Below are 16,987 nucleotides of genomic sequence, written 5' to 3' on the forward strand. Positions count from 1 at the left end.
CATGTAGCAAACCAAGACAACCAAGTGTCATCTATGTTAGCTTCTCATGCAAAATGCTTCCTTTTAATCTATAATAGATTGATGTGCAATGAAATAGATACAAATTTGTCAAAATCCTGTAATAACCCAGAATCCTGTAATAGATACAAATTTGTCAAAATCCTGTAATAACCCAGAAATTGCGACTACATCAATTTTTGATGAACACAATACCTTAAAATAATCTCAGTTGGGCCTCTGCCTAGATATAAACCATTTTGATAATTTGCTTGCTTTCAATGAAACGAAATACACATTTGCGCGATATAGTTTAGTTAGTTGGCAGTAAACCTATACAAGTTAAAGAAACTGGGTAATCCATTGGCCGGGGACTTGTCTCCTGCAAAAGCGCTAGACTGCCCAGAATACACTGGGGTAAAGATTTGTAACGAGACAAAGATCTGCGCCCAGACTGTTGTTTCGAGTAGATCATGTTCAGATTGGATTTGCATGGGATAGGACATCCAAGGGAGGAAATTCTTCCATTATATATTCATCCAAGCCTGGCGAGAATAGTTCCGTTAAAGATGGCGAAAAATTCTCGTGCCAGCAAAATATGATGTTCTCTCCACTGGCGACGTTCATTCCCTGATCATCAACTGCAGGCAACTCCAATCCAGTTGCATCGATTTGGGTTGGCTTCCCTGGCGGTGGATCTTCTTGCTGTCGCTCGTTAGTACTTGGGCGTGCCTTCTTCACCGCCAGGCCAGCCGATGACGCCGGCCCAGGCCCTTGCTGCCCTCGGCTCAGCTTGATCAAGCAATAATCTTTCCCTTCGTCGCTATCTTCTATCGTGTATGCCACTATACTATACGGAACCTCATCATTAGCTTCGATTCGTCTCCTTTTTCTTGGCCCCCCCATCTGCATGTAGGACAGGTTTCGACACACTACCCCATTGCTCTGAGGTCTCGGTGGACCTTGTTGTTTGTAATGGTAGTTCTGCTTCGTGATCCAAAGTCTCTTCGAATCTTTCCACATACACCTGGCAATCAGCCAGCAAGACTGGATATCTGCACAGACAGTAATTAGCTCGAACATCATTGCAGTGTTACCTTCGTAGTAAGGGAAACTGCGTTATGTCAAGTAGCTACCTGGCCGCTGAAGAATATCCCAAGGATGCTTTTTCAAGAAGTTCTCGTCAACTTGAACATTTTTTGGCATCACACTTTTATCCCGCATGTATTGTCTTAGAGACTCGATCCGAGATTCAAGCGACGGTTCGCCCTGGATGTTCTGCGTGCGAATAACGTAACACAATGACGTGCGGGAAAGGAAAGCTTTTGCAAAGAAGAGCTCTCCATGCAATCAACCAAAAATCTGAGCACTCCGGAGAAAACCAACCCATACTTACATTTCCCACAGATCGACCCGCAAGAGCGTCCTGTATCCAGAACTCCTGGCAGTGCCTCCAGCTACAAAATTCGTGCTCTCTCACAGTCCCGTCGGCCTTCGTTTCGACGAACACATGCCCGAAGCAACCCGGTAGCTTGCATACTTTGTCAGGGTTTATGTTCTGATGCGATTCTTTCAGCCAAAGCAGATGGTGCGACTTGGAGCAGCACTTATCCCCGGGGCCGGGTGCCTGGTCACATCCAGAGTACGCGCATCTATCGCGCCTGGCTCCCGGGGTCTCTTGTACTGAGAAATGCATGGAGTCCGCCATAATCAAACAAATTGTGGGCTCAGTGCAGGCGTGAAAGAAGATGGTGCACGCCAGAGCCTGGCCGCCCTGGTTAGTGGTTAGATTTAGAGCAAGTCGGAAGTCGGAACTTAGGAACCCTTGCCGGACTGTACAAACTTCTTCGGTGGTCGCGCAGAAAGTACTTAGAGATTCTTCAGATTTCACTTGAGTCTTGACAACTTATAGTGAGTTTCCTAAATGACCTGTCAGCTGTTCGACCTGTAGTAGCCTCTACGTACTCAATTCCTTTGGCCTATCAACGTCAAACGGCACCAAAAATCGTTACATTTAAGATTTCACGTCCAATCACTCTCCATTTTCCGCTCGTGGATCCTCAACGAACAACAACAACAACATACAGATCCATGAGAGGAGGCAATTTACTCATCATCCCCAGTGCCGGCCTGAGTCTTAAAGTAGCCTGAGTCTTTGCAATATCACGAGTTAATTCTGATAACACTGAAAATCAATCAAAACAAACCGCCTATGACAATTTATCATTACCTGTGTGAATTAAAACAGAACTGATTGAAAATATATCCCCAAGCGTCGGCTTCAAAGTTCGGCCTTCAAATAGCAATTCAATCATTATCTGTGCGGAGTGGAGTTTAGGACCTATTTAATGAGATTAGCCGCCTTGTAAAGACTCATTCTTTGTTGTCCATGGACGTAGTATTATATCATGCGGGTACATGATCCCAATTCCCCAGAATCTTAAAGCGTATACATCAAACAAACGAGTGCATGCTTGAGTCGTAAGAAGGGTTAGAACCTATACGTGCGTACTTGACAAGGCTTGTTAATTAGTATCGCACTCTTATCGCAGAGCAAGAGTGAACATCCAAGCTTCTAGGGGAAAAGAGGCATCCAAAATTATCTAGATTTTAGCCTCTGGTAGATAATAGATTACATGCGGATTCTTGATTAATCTTGAACTTCATACGTACCAGGCGTAGACGTATTTCTTGTGCTTGTAAGCGATCCCCAAAATCTTAAAATGTACATATGAAACAAACAAACGCGAAAGTTCAAAGAAGTATCAGAGATGTACATGCTTGGTTGACACTCCTCGTTAAGTATCTGCACTTATATGCAGACCAAGCATGGTTATCCAAGAAGTATTAGATACTATACATGCTTGGTTGACACTCCTCGTTAAGTATCTGCCCTTATATGCAGACCAAGCATGGTTATCCAAGCTTGTACTCGAAAAGAGACATCGAGATTGATATGTCTTGTGATAACATTTGGATTCCTGAACTTCACACGTACTCAAAAAGAAGATTTTATCTTGTTTCACCTCCACAATCAAGCATTAGAAATCAATGCAACATGATAATGCAATTCTTGTTGTCAAAAGAAACGAATGGAATCTTAGTAGATGAATTAATCTCTAAGGCAGTGTGAAGAATTATTATAACTAAAGGAGCAAGGCATAGTTTCATCACCTCACTTAATCATCAAGACAATGTAGGGAAATGCAAGGAGCTAGCCAAGCAAGAAATAACACATCATTTTGTTAAAAACTTAAGTGAAAATCAACTTTCCCCTTACCTCTCCATGGAGCAGCTACACACATGTCGCATGACTACACGAGTACTCCTTTTTAATTTAAATTAGTTATTTAGGTTTAAAAGCAATGGTTTAATCATAATTTTGCTAAAGTAGAATAAGTCATAGTTATATGACAATGTATTTATGGTCTATGGTAAGTTGCATCTGACAATATAGTCATGGTATAGGGTCATGAAATTCCTACTAATTGGATACGTCAAAACCTCCAAAGTCTCTTACATCTTTCTTTCTTTTGAGAAGGGATCTTGGCCCCATTACCCTAGCTCATTGTTAGCTCTGATGGTGGCTAGTTTAAAAATCGATCAAATGTAATTGCTAGCTAAACAAATCCTTGATGCATGTGCCACTCTATGACTAAGACAAATGTGTGTGCTAGCAATAGATAATATTCACGACAAGACAAAGCACCTACAGACGCACATACAGAGGCGTTTACTCAACTTTAAAAAAAACTTACGGGCACATTTATTTGCACTCTATTAGCACATCTACATAGCAGAAAGACGTGCCTATAGATGCACATATAGACGCGTAAATAGATGCTCTACTAAAAATTTTTAAAACAGACAGATGCATCCATAAACATGTTTATAGATGCATTTATAGATGCGTTTATAGATGCATCTATAGACACGCAAATAGACACCCCTTGAATAGACAGACGCTTATATAGACACGTTTATAGATGCCCTGATAGAGGCGCTACATAATATTTTTTAAATTTTGTGTGCTTGAATAGAATGCTGTATATGTTGTGTATGCTATGTAGTTACAGGAATCCCATTTCCACATTGTGTTATTCAATTCTTACAGCCAACCACATTTTAATTAGCACTCTTGCAAGCACATCTATAACCGACAATTACAATTTTAAATAAAATATTACAACTCCAAAATGTTTAGTTCACAAGGCATTAATTGATAGAACATTGCACAAGAAAATTGAAAGCCAAAAAAATAAAAAGAGTGTATATTAATTCATAGCTCAAAAAGTGCTTGTATGTACATATAGCACGACGAAGCTAAGCCATGTCCTATGGCTTCAAGTACCAAAAATAAGAGGAGTGTATATACAAGAGGCACGAAGCCAAGCCAGTGGCTTTAAGTACAAAAAAGAGTAGCTAGCACTACTTCTATGACTAATCTAAAATCTCCACATCGTTGCTCCCTTCTACACTCCCTTCTCCGCCTCCTTCTTTCTTGTCTTCTTCCTCATCTTCTTGTGCAGGGTCTTGTAAACAAGGGACAACATATATCAATGTATGAAAAATCAAATCTTTACTTATAATATTGACATTATTTAATTACTTTCAAATACCTCGGGGGGCGCTCCAGTAGCCTAGATATACTGCTCCTCAATAATCAACCCATCATTATAGAAGTGCCTCCATGTATCTCCTCTGCGATGGTGGCGGTGGTAGGTTGTCTCGGCAGGAGTAGGGTACTTGCCCACGATATCAAGCTACAAGATGACACAATTTGCGGAGGGGTTAGTACAAAGAAACAACCTCCTAATAAACTACATAAACAATATAATTTGAGATCGATACTTACAAATTGGGCCTCCCATGATTCAACACCCCCTGCTCCAAAATGCACGCTTTCATATTGCTCCATTTGGATTCTTCATGCCTCCACGTGCTACAGACTGGGTTTCTCCTTCATTGACTTCATTGCTTTCTTTCACTCACACTTGTGAGTGGTGTGGGGCGGGCCCCTTGGTGGTTGACCTCCCTCGAGCCTAGCAAGCTCCACTAGTGCTTGCCTCTTAAGCGAAGATCTTTTATTGCTAAGTATCATAACAATCTTTGACTTTGCCCATTTATCTGTGAACTGAACATTGGGAGGGTTAGGATACCTAGAGCGAACAGCAGCCAGGGTCTCATCAGCCAACCTCTTTGGATGGTCTTTGTAGTGAATAAAGCAATCTTTGTAATTGTTAGCAATTATAGAGTGCATGAAGGCCATGATGTCCTTCCCCCGTGCATCCATCAAGATGCCTCCTGTCTGAGTGATGTAATAGTAGATCGTACCATCACTCGAAGGCATGTCTAAATCATCTGAATCATCCTCGTCCTCACCACCACCCCTCCCAAAGCATTGTGCCATGCATCCCCCACCGCTTTGCCTACTACTATGTCTGCTACTATGTCGTGTCGAGCTAGTACGTTGGCTACTCATAGCCGGAGAAGCGACTCTCGACTACATGGGACTACATCGACCACTCGTAGCTAGAGAACTGAGTCTCGACTGCACGGGAGTATGCCAATAGCTCTACGAGGTAGAAGGGCCTCCTGATAACATGGGGGAAGGGGCATAGGACGGCATGGGAAAAGGGGCTCGGCTCTGTAGCCGACTGGACTATGTTGACTCCACTGGGGTAATCTTAGCTGGTGTGGGGTTGGGGTGGTTTGGAGTCTGTAGTGCTGACTCTTGGGGGGTGTTTAGAGTACCCGTCATGTAGCTGTATAACTCCCCAGGACTGGGAGGGTGCCCCAAAAGGTTATATAACTCCTAAAAGATGGTTTCTCGAAGATCAGGTGAGCCTGAAGAGCTTCTTGGCCACATGATGAACCAGAAAAAAAGAAAAAAAGAAGATTAGTGATGAACTGAGAAGAGAAAAAGAAGAGAAAAAGAGAGAAAAAGAGAGCAGAAAAGAGAGTAGAAAAGAGAGGAAAAGTGGGGATAAAAGAGAGAAGAAAGGAGAGGAAAAGAGAGGAGAAAAAGAGAGAAAAAGTGGGGATAAAAGAGAGGAGAAAGGAGAGGAAAAGAGAGGAGAAAAAGAGAGAAAAAGTGGGGATAAAAGAGAGGAGAAAGGAGAGGAAAAGAAAGGAGAAAAAGAGAGAAAAAGTGGGAATAAAAGATCAGAGGAGAAAGGAGAGGAAAAGAGAGGAGAGAAAAAGAGAGAAAAAGAGAGGAGATAAGAGAGAAAAATTACCATGAAAAGAGAAGGAAAGAGGATAAAAAAGAGAAGGAAAGAGAGAAAAGAGAGGAAAAGAGAGGAGAAAAAAAGAGAGAAAAAGAGAGGAGATAAGAGAGAAAAAGAGAGACGAAAAGAGAAGGAAAGAGAGGATAAAAGAGAGAAGGAAAAAGAGAGAAAAATATAGAGTGCAATCCCTTTTTTCAATCATGCTTTCCCTTTTCATCAATCATGCAATCCCCTTCTTCAATCATGCAATCCCTTTCCATCATTCATGCAATCCCTTTCTTCATCCATGCAATCACTTATTTCCATCATTCTATATGCAATCCTTTTCTTGGAAGTGGAAGTGGAAAGGAAAGAGGAAAGAGAAAGGAAAGGGAAGGGAAGGGAAGGGAAGGGAAGGCTAGGTCAGGGAAAAATAACAAAGCGCATCTATCTTCGCGTATAATAGTGCGTCTATAGACGCGGCTATTTATTTCCAAAAATAGAGTAGACACATCTATAGATGCGCTCTTAGACATGCTCTCAGATGCATCTATAGACATGCTCCGACAGACAAACTATTCTAAAAACTTGAAAAGAACATGTGCCCAACACAAAAGCACAACACTAGTACTAAAAACATTCATTTCTTGGATATGACAAAGGGCGAATCCAAAGAGAGCAACTTTCAAAGAAGATCAACCATAAAGAGACTTACCTTGGATAGAGGTATGGAAGCTTCTTGTCCTTCTTCAAAGTTGCTTCTCTTTCTTCTCTTCCTTGTTCACCCTTTGCTTCTCTTTCTTCTCTTCCTTGTTCACCCTCTTCTCTTGTGTGCTTGGAGATGATTGTGTAAGCTTGGAGATAAGTGTGGGTGCTTAGAGATAAGTGTGGATGCTCGAAACTATGTCTATTAATAGCAAAGCAAGCTGTGTGATGCTAAAAGTATGTGAAGAAAAGCAAGCACGCTAAAAGTAGGTCTGAAAATCGCATCTATAAGCGCGTCTAATTGCACGTCTATATACATCTGAATGCACATTTAACTATGCATCTAAAACACGGTTTAGATGCACCTATAGATGCATACCACAGAACAGACACAGTATTAGACGTGCCACAGAGTTTTAAGATTAAATATTTGATACAAGAGCAAATTTTTTGGGTTATTTATTTGTAGGATGTCTTCATCTTCAACAAGTAGCTCCAGTGAGGATGAATCCTTCCGTATCCACCATCGTAAAATGTGGTTGGAGCAAAAAATCAAATGTATGTGTGATCGATGTCAAGGAAACATGTATCGTGCACACAAGATTACACTCAATCACATCTCAAAGTATGGAGAATGGGATGCGACCGTAAACATGGTAAGTGTTAAAGAGTTAATGTTGATTGAGATACCTATGGGTGTTCATTTGTTTGAGTAATGATCCCGCTTTAATTTGATACAGGATGCAGTGCCACACCCACATATGTTGCCCTATGCTCATCATGAGGAGGCGAAGCATCGGCGATATAAGGTGGGATCTTTTGGAGAGACCGTTACAGATGCATGGAGTGATGGTGATGGTAGCCCTCCGCCATTACCTCATGAAGCCGTGGAGGAGGAAGTGTTTGATGATATGGTGTGGGATTTATATGTCCATCAATCCGAAGGGAGGGATGATAGCGTCCACCCTCTATGGCGATTAAGAAAGGACATGTTATGTTATCCCTTCTAATTCCACGGAAACATAAAGTCAAAAATCCTTATGTTCATTTGGAGCCTTTAATTGGCGAGCTAGAGATACTTTGGAGACCAATCGAGGTGCATGATGTGAGCAGGCCTCCCTCATCATGAGACTTCAACTGCAAAGCAGTCTTGATGTGGATGATGCATGACTTCCCAAGCTATGGCGAGTGTTCAGGTAAGCATTGCACTTCTAATTATGAGTAGGCAAAGGATGTGGCACCCTAAACCCACCTTCAACTCTTAATTGTGTCTATTGTTCAAGTCTCACTACATCGGGTTACCATGCATGTTCTATTTGTGGTCCTTTGCTTGTTGCCTCACGGCAGACGCATTGACTAAGGTCATCTATGAGAATCACCATCGATTTTTCCCACCTGATCATCTTAGATATGTTGCCCCTTGGAATGAAGTCCTCCCACAATCACTCACTGCGAGAGATTGGATGAGAATTTGGGATGGTTCCATGACTCCTCCACCACTTGGCATGAGCCGGTAAGGGTTTGTAACTATTGTATGCTATATTGGCTAGAAATAAAGATTGCTTACTAACACCAGCTTTTGTTTAGATACTCCATCTTTTATCATTTACCATATTGGTCCCACCTCAAGATCACAATCACCTGCTCAAACCCATGCATATCTTCAAGAATGTGGCATCTACCATTTGGGAACATTTGAATGGGACACGAGATTCCTTAGGCATAAGGGAGGATTTACGTACCACAGGGAGGATGCGTGAAGCTTGGCCACAAGAGAGACCAAATGGCCATGTTTTTTTACCTCGTGCACTATGGAGGTTATCAAAGCTAGAGATGGTGGCAGTGAAGCGTGCTATTACTACAATTCGTACTCCCACTGGATGCATGAGGTGTTTGAAGGGGGCCTTTACAAAGAGCAAGAAAAGAGGTGTGAAGCAATTATATGGCTTGAAATCTCATGATTGGCACAAGATGCTCCAAGTAAGTATTTTATGTGCATAATATCTTTTTCCTTTCAAATTTGTGAGTGAATTAGAAGCAACTAATCAACCATTCCTCGTGTGTTCAATTCGTACTACCTACTAGCATTTCTTGTAGTGCATCGAAGGATGTGAAGGATTGTACTTACAAGATGGGCGAGCTTGTGAGGTACTTTACATGATACAATGTGATATGTATAAATGCTCCATGCAACGTGTTCATATTGCTAATATGGTGTACTTTTTCATTTCTAGGTATGTGGGCTCAAAGGAAATAGATCCCACCACGCTTGAGAATGCTCGAGTTATGTCAGTGGAGGTGGTTTGTTTAGTGGAGGAGAGATTTCCACATTCTATTCTCACAAGCCAACTACATCTCATAGTGCATTTGGTGGATGAGATTGCTATATGCGGTACTATACATGCACGATGGTTGTTCTTCCTCGAGCGCTTCATGAAGACCTTGAAGGGTTTCATGAGACAAAATGCAAGACCCAAAGGTAGCATGGCCGAGGGTTGGTTGGTACAAGAGTCACTTGTATACATTTTTGAGTTTCTTGTTGATGTGGATAGCTCTCTCCCATGACTATGGAGAGATGATGAAGACATAAGGATGACCTCTATCGTGCCTCAAGGGAAAGGACACAACAAAGTAATAGACACAGAGTTGCTTAATAATATCAACCTCTATTGCGTGCTTAATAGTGATGTGATGAAAAGATGGGTGACAAGATATGAGGATGCAAAGGCAAGAAGACAAGAAGAAAGGGCCCTCTTTTGTACACACCACGGATCTCGTGTGCCATACCCTCAATATCTAAGAGTACTTCCAAAGGATATTCATGTGGATTGGCTACTTGACGAAATGGAGAAAGCAAAGAAAGATGAGGGGATGCATATCACAATGGAAGAATGGGCGTATACTAGGGGATGCATGAGCAAGGTCGGTATATAGAATGTTATGCATAAGTTAGGAGCTTTCAATAATTTAGATTGCTTATTTAATTGATTTTGTCTTGATGTAGTGCACTATGTTCAATGCTATATGGTGTGAGGGCAAGCATTTTCGAACACAACGGATTGATGATAGGAGAAACACACAAGATTGCAGTGTCATTGCTAACTTTGAGGGAGCCAATGGAGCCATGGATGATTATTATGGCATAATCCAAGATATTATTAAGCTTGACTTTCGACGCTTCTTTGTGTATGTTTTGGATGTAAAGTGGTTTAAGGACATGGTGGAAAGAGGCCCTAATGCAACAATCAAACGCCATGCAAGTGGCTTTGTAACTATTGACTCCACAAAGTTTTGGCAAAGTAAGAAGGACACACTAGTACTACCACAACAATGTGAGCAGGTACTGTACACACATATAAAAATACTCACTTTTAAATATTTGATACCTTTGATGCAAGAAAAATAACATGATTGTATTTGTGTTTGAATTAGGTTGTCTATCAACCACTGGTGGATAATAATAGATGGTGGCATGTCATATAACCTATTATGCCATGTTCCAAAGTGATGTATAGTACATTTATTAATATGGAGCGTATGGAGGATGATCATGGCTATGGAGGTGATGATGATTGTGATACAAGAGAGGAGGATGATCATGAGATAGGAGATACAGATATTGAGGCCATTACCCATGAGGACGAGCCTACCATTGGTGATGCTGATTTCGATGAGCACATGAGTAGCACAAGTAGTAGTGGGTTGAATGTATTTGTAGATCTAAACATTTGAAGTAGATAGTTTGGCAAGGGTTGATCTCATTGAGGATGAGATTGAACCGTAGCCCCCAACATTGATATTGGCAAAACTATTTTACATATTGTCTCATTTGCCTCACCTCACTTAATTTTTGTATATGTGGGTTTGCAAAAAAGCATTGATGTTTTTGTTAAAATTATGTGCTTTGGTAATCACGGGCAATGTTTGGAAAGCTGTGATGTACATTTACCAGCCTACACCAAAATCTCACTTTCTGTATTCTTTGTTTTGCATCTAAATACACATCTGATTCTCAGTGTAGATGCACTAATAGACGCACTAATACACATGCAAATAGATGCGATGTTAGACGCAGTGTTAAATGCACCCATATTTTCTCAGTGTAGATGCACTAATAGATGCGTCACATGCAAATAGACGTGCTATTAGATGCGATGTTAGATGTGCCCGTAAATTCTCTATTCAAGCAATGCCTATAGATGTGCTCGCTATTTTGTGCATCTATCAAGCGCATCTATAGTTGCTTTGTGTTGTTGTGATTATATGGTATACAATGTACTGAAAATTTCCACCAAACCTTTAAAATTAGTGGCTACTTGAGTAAAAAGAAAAGTGGGTCTTTTTTCCTTCATAGTTACTCAAAAATGAGGACTCTAGACACAAGTTCTTCAAATCAAAGGTCAATGAATAGTTTAAATGTACAGATACCAATTACACTAACATATCTTGATATAGGTCACAAGTCCTTCAAAGCTCTCTCTCTCTCTCTCTCTCTCTCTCTCTCTCTCTCTCTCTCTCTCTCAGTGTGTGTGCTTGTCCTATCAACTATACTACTGAATCAATTCTCAATGTACCGGTAAACCAAATACAACCATATATGATTGCCCTTAACACCACATAAGTGAGACTAATCCATTATCACATCATCCTTTCTAACAAAGTGTCACAGTGGGAGTCAACTAACATACTCACATTCATGTCAGTAGATTGCAAAAAGTACAATAATATTCATGACTAGTCTCCAATAGAAAGTCGAATCCTATTTATGAGTAGTTGGAGATAATCCATCGTAGAGTACTCCTCAAAGTTGCCAACACTGTATCTTCATGCCTTAGATTTTTCAATGCAAACCTGATGGAGAGGTATGCGGACTCACCTAGCACCATCACAACCAAATGAAAGCTAAAACAATCCATTCAAGATGTGGTAGCCAAGATTCAATGCTGGCACATGGTTGTTATCCATGTCACTCTATCTAGATCGCATAATTAAATCTTGGCATTATAGTAATAGAGAATAATCAAAGATTGCCATTTAAACATTTAATGAAATGCTTATAAAATGTTGGGGAAATTCCCAAGGGACTATATGGATTCATCAAAGGCCTCATTGGCCTTTAATCAGTTATCAACCAATCATTATGATGAACATATTAGGCCTATAAAATAAGAACCATTATACATGCCTAACATGTCCATGAGGAACTTGTAAGATAATCCCCATGTGCAATAGAAGGAAATTCTTTCTATCTTTGTACTCTTCTATTCAAGCAATGGAGTTTAGATAGTCAAATCTCCAAAAGAAAATCCTTGAAATAATTAAACTATGAATGTTTCTTAATTCAGTAGATTAAAAAACTCTCCATCTATATAAAGTATCTAATAAGATAAAAGAAGACTCCGAAGGTAATTCTCTCCCCAGTCACATTAGGAGAAGTTCTTAAGAAATGCAACACAATGTAAAAAACACTACTGCCAATTTCTATTCTATTTTGATCCAAAGAAATGATCATAAAATGCAAATAGGCCAAGAACATCCTAAATGTAAATAAATATAATGAAATTATACAAAAATTCCCCTACAATATTCATAAGTAAGTATCCGGCAATGAAATTTTAGTATATTCAAGATAAGGATAAAATAACGACATATCCATTACTTTGAAAGAGTCTACCGAAGAGTTTTCTTTTTTGCAGGGAGTAAGGGAGTGATAGTATAGTGGTCCATGGGTATTTTCCTTGTTCCAAAAAAGGTCATGAATTTCAATGCCAATGTCACTATCTACTAATGTTGGCATTTACCATTTACACAATCATGGTCATGAATCATTCTTTCCTCTTTATATAATAAAGTGTCCAATCGAAGATAAATTCCAAAAATGAAAAGTAATCCTTGTTATCCAAGTATAGAGAACTCTTAGACCAATTTCAAAGGGGGCTCCTTTAAGGAAACTAGATCGATGAAAAATATATCCAATTCTTGCATCATCAGACCATTAGAACAGGCATGTCACACCATGTCATAGGGAAAAATTCATCATATATGTGGGTGCTCTAACCAAATCTCAAGATAAGCCTAACATATTAAGAAATTTTTGAAGCCCAAGAAATTTTTTATTCCTTAGGGGTCTCTCCCAATAGTCATGAAATAGTAATTTAAAATTTTTTCTTAAAAAATTCCATTCCTAGTTTCATTGTGTTATCACAAAAGATAATGAAAGCATAAGAGAATAGTTCTTTATAATCCAATTTGCTATCCCAAAAAAAGTGGCAATGGGTAAGTGTAATGGATGGTCTCGGAGGCAAGGAGAGTCATTCCTTCAATAAACTATTCCTCAAGCTATAGCTATCTTGAATGAAAGTAAGAGAGGTCATAACAATATGGCATGTGGTGAGGTGGCAGGTTAAGGTCACATGCAGAAATGCATTGTGACTATATACAGGCAAGTTTTCCTAGAAGGCACATGCTGAATGGACCACAGTGACATGGTACTACCACGTCCTGATGACATGACAGGCTAATGTGGCATATACTAGTGATGTGGCAAACACATGTTGATTGCCACATGGAATGTTGACTAGGAGTCAAAGATGATGTGTAGTTGTGGATGAAACTGCCACATGGCATAAGAGTGGCCTGTCAATTTGACCTAACTCAAGTGTATCTTGACCTAACCCAAGTGTAGCTTGAGCAAAGTTTATGGGGTGAGTTGACCTTACCCTCATCTACCATGTGTCAATACATAGACCAAGTGTGGCTATGGGTAAGGTAACTGAGATAAGGTGCCAAGTGTTTTGATGAGCTTCATCGAAATCTCAGAGATTCTAATAGAATCTTGTGGATTCTGTCTGCGTTTTCGTCGATGCTCGTGGAAGGTAGTTGTGTCGTGAGTATGTCACACAATGCATTGCCATTTGCTTAATCTTGTTGCAACCATTTGAGAATTTGTTGAAGCATGGGCTGCTGAAGGCTTGGAGTCACTAGTGGGCTATGGAGAAGGTTGCCTCATAGGGTACCATTTTGCTGATTTGCCACCCATGCTAGCTATGGTGGGTAGCTAGTTATTTGAAGCTGTGCGAGCTTGTAGGTCCATCGGTCTAAAGGTAGGCAGTGTATGGAGAAGAAGGTGGTTACTGCTCATTAAGTACTGTGAAGGTCATTGAAGGAGCATTGTGGACTAAGCTGGGGAGCCTTGCATTAGGCCGATCCATCAATCTCTACATAGACCCGTGTATGCTGCTAGAATCATGGTTGGAGATGTCAAAGGATCCGCTGCCTACTATTGTAGTGCCTTCGAGAAGACTTTAGAGAAGAAGTGCTAGTTTGTTTTGTCATCACTGCTAGCCATGGAGGTTGCCTTGCATGTGTAGAGTGGAGCCTAGCTGCCAATCATTGGAGCTATTTGAGGTCATCAATTGTCATCTGCCAGTCTAGGATATGAAGGCATTGGAGCTCGTGGGTGAAGCAAGGGTCACCTGAGTCATCTGGGCCATGAGGGAGTGTTGTGCATTAGAGCTAGCTTTGGATCCCGAGGAGGCTATTTTGCATGGCACATTGGAGCCCCGTAGCCTCAGATAAAGTTGTTGGGAGTCAAATGAAGGAAAGCTAGAAGATTGTACTAACTACTAGAGGGTCACTTACTTAAAGGAGAAGAGCCCGTGTCGTAAACTTGTGGCTTGTTGTTGCTAAAGCTAAGCCTACTATCAGCTAGATGCAGTTGCTCACAAGAGATGCAGTTAAAGAGCCAGGTTTGCAGTCAGGTTGAAAGCATGAGGTGGATGGGTGCTCAAGGAGAGGCTTGAAGGAGCTTTAGTCCTTCTCTATCTTACAAAAGTAAACGCAAAAGTCCTCCTTGAATATGGAAATCAACTAGTGGTGGCCATCCACAAAGATAATGAAGGGAAGTAAGAATCAATGGTGTTGCACAAAGATTTGAATAAGCTCAAGCATCAAAATAAGAAAAGGAAAAGTTAAGTAACGGAACCACAACTACATGATGATCGAGTAGACAAGGAGAACATTGAATTACAAACCTATGTCAACATCATTGAAGTGCAAGTGTGTCAGTCTCTACAACCCCAAGAACATTGTCAAAGATGACCCCTATGGAAAACACACCAAGTAAAAATATGAGAAATGGTGGGTTTCAATAGTAGTATCTATTAACCACATTGGTTAGCAAGGCCACTTTAATCAGTTTGATAAATTGTAGCAATTTTTGGGTGCTGTAACCACTGACAAATTGTAACAATTGTAGCAATTGTTGGGTGTTGTGACCACAAACAAATCGGGTGTTGTATCCACAAATAAATTGGGTGTTGTGACCACAAATTAAGTGGCATAATTTGCTGACATGCTTGAAAGGAAATTGAATTCTCAAATTGTCCCTAACCCATATTCAATACCATTTATAGATGGGACCTTAGATCGAGTTGCAGGACATGAAATGTATTCATTTATGGATATTTATAGTGGCTATGATCAAATCACTGTAGCTCAAGAAGATCAATCTAAGATTGCATTCATAACAGAGTGGGGTGCTCATGCAACTCAAGTTATGCCTTTTGGTTTGAGAAGTGCACCATCAACATTTCAAAAGTCTATGGTGGAAACTTTCTAGGACTATTTGACTGAGTTCATAGCCAATAATTTGGATGATTTTTGTGTATACTCTATAGACAAGGATCTGTAAGAAAACAATACGTCTATGCCCAACAGATAACAGGATCTCGTATGCAAGATAGAAAAGCAGATAGTATGGAGAATCAAAATTTTGATTATTGTAAAACTGATACAATAGATGGCACTGCCTCCCAGCCATGCGCTCCTATGAAAGAAGCTTCGATGGCGTGCTAGAAACAGTAGAGGATGGAGGCTGGATGCTAAGGAATCAGGATTGCTGTAGCCAGTGATGATAATGGGCTTCACGGGCTTGCTCTCATATAGCCACCAGTCGGTTAGGCTCCGACCTAGTCTACCCAAACCGGCCGACTAGAGCTCAGTCCTGAAATAGGCCACCGACCACATGATAGAACTGTGGCGCTAAATAGAGCAACTTACCTATGATCTCCATTCGACCCATAACCTTGGGATCGTCTGGGGCTCCAAACGGGCCCCGCAACCTGAGAGTGGGCTGACCCGAGAAATGCTCCATCTACTCTCAATGCGGCTAGTCATGGGATGCCTTCCTGCACTTGCATGTAGCCTAGTTGGTAATATGCCAACTCTATCTAAAGCCGTCCAACCATCAGGCCACACATGGCTCCCATCTAGTATCCAAACCAGGACCTACTGGATAACTGAGCTACTTAAATGCCTTCTCCTCATATGAGGGGCTTACAAGTATAGTTAGCTGGTTCCCACGTAGTTACATGAGAGTGGAGCATTGATATCTAACACCCCCCCTCAATGTCCATCGGCAAGTGAACTTACTTTTTTGGCCCAATTCCAAGTTGATGAAGATGCCTCTCTAGCAAGTCTCTTCCAAGAGCCTTCGTGAAGAAGTCCGCAGCATTCTCTATAGTCAGACAGTAGACCAAGTCAACCTCTCCATCCATGATGAGCTCGCGTACAAAGTGATGTTGAATCTCAATGTGTTTTGTGCGAGCGTGGAACATAGGTTCTTTGCAATCGCCATGCAATCTGATTGTCACATGATAACTGCATAGGCTTGTTCTGCACTGCACCCATGTCCCCTAAAATCCTCCTCAACCACACTGCCTCACAAGAAGCAAAACATGCTGATTTGTACTCAGCCTCGATAGAAGAAAGAGCAACTGTGGGTTGTTTCTTGCTGACCCATGACACAGCTCCAGATCCAAGTGAGAAATAGTAACTTGTCACTGATCTCCTGCTGTCCACGTCTCCTGCCCAATCCGAGTCACAGAATCTAGTCAAGATGTTACCCTTGGTATACGTGATGCCATAATCAAGTGTGCCTTTGATGTATTTTAGCACCCGCATGCCTGCCCTCCAATGGTTCTCTCGGGGCTTATTAGAAAACCTACTTAGTACACTGGTTGCAAAGCTGATGTCCGATCGCATGTTGGACAAGTAAATCAGGCTGCCCACAAGCC

Source organism: Dipteris shenzhenensis, chromosome 6, assembly GCF_047967505.1.
Source record: "Dipteris shenzhenensis isolate YYH24624 ecotype China chromosome 6, Dip_SZ_1.0, whole genome shotgun sequence".
NCBI lineage: Eukaryota > Viridiplantae > Streptophyta > Polypodiopsida > Gleicheniales > Dipteridaceae > Dipteris > Dipteris shenzhenensis.